Source organism: Lissotriton vulgaris, chromosome 2_1 (assembly GCF_964263255.1).
Source record: "Lissotriton vulgaris chromosome 2_1, aLisVul1.2, whole genome shotgun sequence".
NCBI classification, from domain to species: Eukaryota; Metazoa; Chordata; class Amphibia; order Caudata; family Salamandridae; genus Lissotriton; species Lissotriton vulgaris.
Window position 1 is genome coordinate 1,191,397,619 of NC_141687.1, and position 5,608 is coordinate 1,191,403,226.

Sequence of the window (5,608 nt, forward strand, 5' to 3'; positions counted from 1 at the left end):
GCAGGATGGAAAGATAATGGGAAGTGGAATGCAGAAGAGCAATAAGCAGCATAACCATCAAGACCAAAACAGTGGCATTGTTTGACTAATTGGAAAGATTTCAACTTCACAAACGCTAAGACTTAAAGCATAGACTCTCCCATAAACTTTGAAGATAACAGCAGGAGAGGATGTAGTCTAATGGTCAGGGCAGTTGACCTCACATCTAGCGGGGTTCGAGTATCGGCAATGACGCTCAACATCCTGTGATTCTGGGCAAATCACATATCAAAAATCACATCTACCCGTCCCTAACAAAAACAAAAATGAATGTGCCCTTGTGTAACGCAACAGGTGCTCATGTAAAGTGCTTCAATACCTTCAGGTCGAGTTAGCACCATATAAATCTCTGAGGGGAAAAAAACAGCAGTGAAAACCAGCCTAGCTTTACACAGAGCTGTGCCATCATGCTCACTTTCTTCAAATGACAACACATTGATTCTAAAATTAACTATGAGAACTGCAACACAAGTTCGCTTTTCACTGTTTGCACAGCAGTCATCTAACCATGAAAATGTTGTCTTTCTCATTATTTCCTCAACAGTACGCAACCGGTTTCTAAGTGGCTTTTTTTGTATTGATCTAGTTTGCCCAGAACAACATGCCCCGCAGAATAACGACGACAGAAGATTATGTGCTGGAAAACAAAGATTTCCTGGTTAAAAAAATGTGTGGGCAAAAGATGTTAATCTGCAGGTTTTGCAGAGTGACTGTCCCAATAGTAACTGGGAAGACTGCAAGCCGAATTGCTGAACATCTTGTCACCAAGACCCACTTGAAATTGAAAGAGCCACCTAATAGCGACAGCCTATGCCAAAAGGAAACGTGAGGAAGAAAAGGATGTGGCACATGAATTTGTGCGTGCCCTAGTGCGATCTTGGAACCAGCTTACACCAAGCCGATGGACCGATTGGGAATCTGTTCCACAAGCGTGCACCAGCATGCAAAACATTACCAAAAGCAACACCGATGTATGAGAAATACCTACCAGAGGTGTTCCTTGCAGATATTGAACATATTTCAGAGTTACTCCAAGGTGATGTGAAGATCTCTGTTACCATTGATGAAACCCCAGAGATGCGTGTCGACCCAGCAGTGGCAGTGCTAATCACATTTTGTGATGCAAAAAATGGATGGTACAGACGTACCATCATGGCAGATCTAGATGTACTGGAAACATGCAATGCAGTGTCACTTGGAATGCTGCTGCAGAGAGTTCTTACCAAGTTTAACAAAGATTGGAGTGATATTGTTTGTATTTGCAGCGATTCAGCTACTTATATGAAAAAGTTATGTGATGACCTGTCAAAAGCAATACCTGAGCTAAAGTGTTTCCCTGTGAGAGATCCTTGCCACTTGCTAGATGGTATGCTGAAGGCATCTTTACAATCTTCTGAGCTAATGAAGAATGCTATTGATTTTGTAGTCCATTCAGGCGCACTGTTTCGTTATGCGGAGGAACTCAAAACGTAAATATTTCTCATTTTGTGTTTTGTGTGGCAGCAAAGAAAGAGTCATCCCAACTGTGTTATTTAGTCAATGGTTCTCAGTCCTAGAGGCTGTGAATGCAATATTATCTATGTGGCGACCATTTAGTGAATTTTTGCTTATTGATGATGCAAAAGGCAAGAAATGTGAGGATCTTCGGGTGCATATTGATAGTGATGTCAAAAAAAGTACAATGTATTGCATCCTACTGACTGCTGTAGTGGACATAATCAAAAAACTAGAGTCCGAAAACACCCTTGTCCACCAAGTGTTCAGCATAATTGGTGTCGATGTCAAACATCTCCTCGAGAGTAGGCTAGGCAACACTTTTAGTGACTTTGGCACTGCAACATGTTCCCTGTTAGAATGCTTGCCACTTGGTAAGCAAAGATGTGTTGAGGACCAATTCAGGAAATTGTATTTTACCATGCATGAGAAATGGCTAGCTATGATGCATAGAAATGTCCCTTCACCAACCATGGCGGTTGAAGCCAATGAAGCCTCACTGTGGTACTCTGCACAAGTGTAAGATCTCTTCCCTAAAGGGGAATTCTCTCCGGACTTTGAAAAATACAGCTTCATTTTTGACCGCTTTAAAACCTCTGAGGCCATATGCACCCAGTTCAATACATATGTCGCAGAACCTGGCCCAGAGAATGTCAACCTTGAGGTGCACCAGTATTGGCATGGAAAGCTACGTCAGTGGCCAGAGTTGGCAAACTGTGTACTGGCTGTTTTGGCGTTTCCAGTCTCAAGTGCCAATGTCGAGAGGGCCTTTTCACAAATAAAAGTGTACATGGGAAGGAAAGAGAGAGCGCGAATGACCAAAGAATCACTGAAGAAATATTGTATGGTGTAATACAATAAATTTGACCTGTAAACATTTATTTGGGCTTCATATACACTACACGTACACTGTCTATATACCAGGCATCATTGAAGAAAGCCAGCAATAATAAAAGCAAAGTGTTCCATAAACACTGATAAAACACCGTTTCAATTGTTTTTATGGAGCGAAAATGAGTAACCACTGACTCTAAGCAGACTTTTATTGAGTTGCCAGTTTGCAATGCTTTGAACTGCCACTTAGTCTTTATCTGCATGTTTTTAAATGGGCCAAAGTTTACCCCATCTAGAGATCAGATATCCTCACAGTTGGCAAATTGTTCTTGTGGGAGTTAATACCTCATTTTGGCCTCCCAGCTTCTATTGAGATCAATCAATCAATCAGAGTACTTGTAGAGCGCGCTACTTACCCGTGAGGGTCTCAAGGCGCTGAGGGGAGGGGGGGTGGGTGCTGCTACTGCTCGAAGAGCTAGGTCTTGCGGAGTCTTCTGAAGGCGAGTAGGTCTTGGGTCTGTCGTATGTGTGTAGGGAGGGTAGGAGAAAGATCTGCCGCCGGAGGTCGTTCGTTGGATGCAGGGGACAGCGGCGAGTGCGAGGCTGGCGGAGCTGAGCTGGCGGGTGGGGGTGTAGAAGCTGAGTCTGTTATTCAGGTTGGCTGGTCCGGCGTTGTGGAGTGCTTTCTGTGCGTGGGTGAGGAGCTTAAAGGTGGTCCTCTTGTCAACGGGGAGCCAGTGTAGGTCTCTCAGGTGGGGGGTGATGTGGCTGCGGCGGGGGACGTTGACGATCAGTCGGGCGGAGGCGTTTTGGATGCGTTGAAGTCATCGTAGGTGTTAGGCTGGGATTCCTGCATAGAGTGCATTGCCGTAGTCCAGTCTGCTGCTGTCGAGGGCCTGTGCCACCGTTTTTCTTGCTTCGGTCCTTGGTGATGGAGAGGATGAGCTGGGTGTGATCGGCGTAGGAGATGATGTTGAGGTCGTGATGGCGGGCCACTTGTGCGAGGGGGGCCATGTAGATGTTGAACAGTGTCGGGCCGAGGGATGAGCCCTGGGGGACGCCGCAGATGATGTCAGTGGCTTCGGATTGGAAGGATGGGAGGCGGACACTCTGGGTTCTGCTGGAGAGGAAGGACGTGGTCCAGTCGAGGGCCTTCTCTTGGATTCCGGCTTCATTGAGGCGAGTCTTTAGTGTGCGGTGGCAGACCGTGTCGAAGGTGGCTGACAGGTCTAGGAGGATGAGGGCTGATGTTTCGCCATTGTCTAGTTGGCGCCTAATATCCTCTGTGGCGGCAATGAGGGCTGTCTCAGTGCTGTGGTTTCGTCTGAATCCGGATTGGGATGGGTCCAAGATGTTGTTGTCTTCCAGGTGTCAGGCCAGTTGCTTGTTGACGATTACCTTTGCCGGGAACGGGAGCAGGGAGATGGGCTGGAAGTTCTTGAGGTCCCTGGGGTACGCCTTGGGCTTCTTGAGGAGGGCGTTGATTTTGGCGTGCTTCCAGCTTTCTGGGAATGTCGCTGTTTCGAAGGAGATGTTGATGACCTTCCATAGTTGGGGGGCGATGACTGCGTCTGCTTTGTTCAATACGTGATGTGGACACGGGTCTGACGGAGACCCTGAGTGGATGGAGTTCATGACCTTGAGTGTCTTGTCGTCGTTGACGTTGGACCAGGAGGTCAGGCGGATGGCGCTGGTGGTGTTCACAGGGGAGGTAGAGTCTGGCGTTGTCGGGGCGGTCGTGGTGTCAAAGCTGTGGTGGATGTCAGCGATCTTGTGATGAAAGAAGATGGCTAGTGAGTCGCACAGTTATTGTGAGGGCGGGATGTCATTGGCCTTGGCGCTGGAGTTGGAGAGTTGCTTTACGATGCCGAAGAGCTCTTTGCTGTCATGCGCGTTGTTATCCAAGCAGTCCATGAAGGAGGATCTCTTGGTTAGTCTCATGAGGTGGTGATGTCTGCGGGTGTCGTCCTTGTGGGCTGCATGGTTGTCCGGTGTGCATTCGTGGAGCAATATTTCCTCCAGTTTCCGGCATGCATGTTTGGAGGTCTGGAGTTTGTCGGTGAACCAGGTGGCTCTCTTGCTGGCGTGGTTCTCGGAGGGTTTCTTGAGCAGGGCGAGGGTGTTGGCGGAGTCGTCGATCTACTGTCTGAGGTTGCGGGCTGCGGTCTCTGGGTTGGTGGGGTCGGTGGGTGGGTTCTGGGCAAGAGTGGTGATCAGCTGGTCTTTGGTGACTTTGCCCCAGTAGCGGCGAGGCAGCTGTAGGGTGCGGTGGTGCGTGGTTGGTTTCTTGAAGGTGAAATGGATGCAGTGGTGGTCGGTCCAGTGGAGTTCAGTGGTGTGGTCGAAGGCGACGTGGGTGCTTGTGGAGGAGACGGGGGTCCAGCGTGTGGCCGGCGGTGTGGGTGGGTGCGGTGACGAGTTGTCTGAGGCCGAGGTTGGCGAGGTTGTCGATCAGGGTGGTGGAGTTGGCGTTGTTGTTGTTCTCAAGGTGAAAGTTCAGGTCCCCGAGGAGGATGTAGTCCATGGAGGCGAGTGCGTGGGTGCTGGCGAGGTCAGCGATGGAGTCGCTGAACTGAGCCCGGGGTCCGGGGGGTCTGTAGATGAGTGTTCCTCTGAGGGTGGTGTTGGGGTTGGTGTGGATCAAGAAGTGTAGGTGTTCGGCGGTGTTGAGGGTGTCGTCTGCGTGGGTGGCAACCTTGAGGGTGGACTTGTGGACGATGGCTATTCCTCCTTCGGTTCTGCGATCCCTGTGGGTGATCTTGTAGCTGTCCGGGATGGCTATGGCTATGTCGGGCGCCGAGGAGTGGTTCCACCAGGTCTCGGTCAGGAAGGCCACGTCTGGGGAGGAGGTGTCGAGCAGATCCCAGAGCTCGACGGCGTGTTTGCGTGCAGAGCGGGTGTTGAGGAGTATGCAGCGGAGGTGGTTGGGTCCAGTCCTTGGAGGTTTGGTGGTTCTATCGTAGGTGAAGCTGCAGGTGCAGCAGGAGAAGGGTCCGTCGGTCCGTTTTGGGGTGGTCTGGAAGCAGGTGTGGTTTAGGCTGGCGTTGAGTGTGCGGAGGCTGCTGGTGTCGTAGTGGAGTCTGGTGTCGTGGCGTTCGCGCCTACGATTGAGACTGATCGTAGCTCCCATTTTAAGAATGAAATTTTGCTAATAATCTTTTTTTATCAACAAATTTTATTAGGTTATTCCAGTGAAATGCGGGCTGCAGCCCTATACAGATCTGTAGGAGATAAAACATAG

The 5,608-nt window shown here is 49.6% G+C and overlaps 1 pseudogene; it reads left to right on the plus strand.

Annotated features, from left to right (window-relative positions):
- Window positions 1-640: 640 nt before the first annotated feature.
- On the plus strand, window positions 641-2,407 carry LOC147732382 (uncharacterized; annotated as a pseudogene).
- Window positions 2,408-5,608: the final 3,201 nt, after the last annotated feature.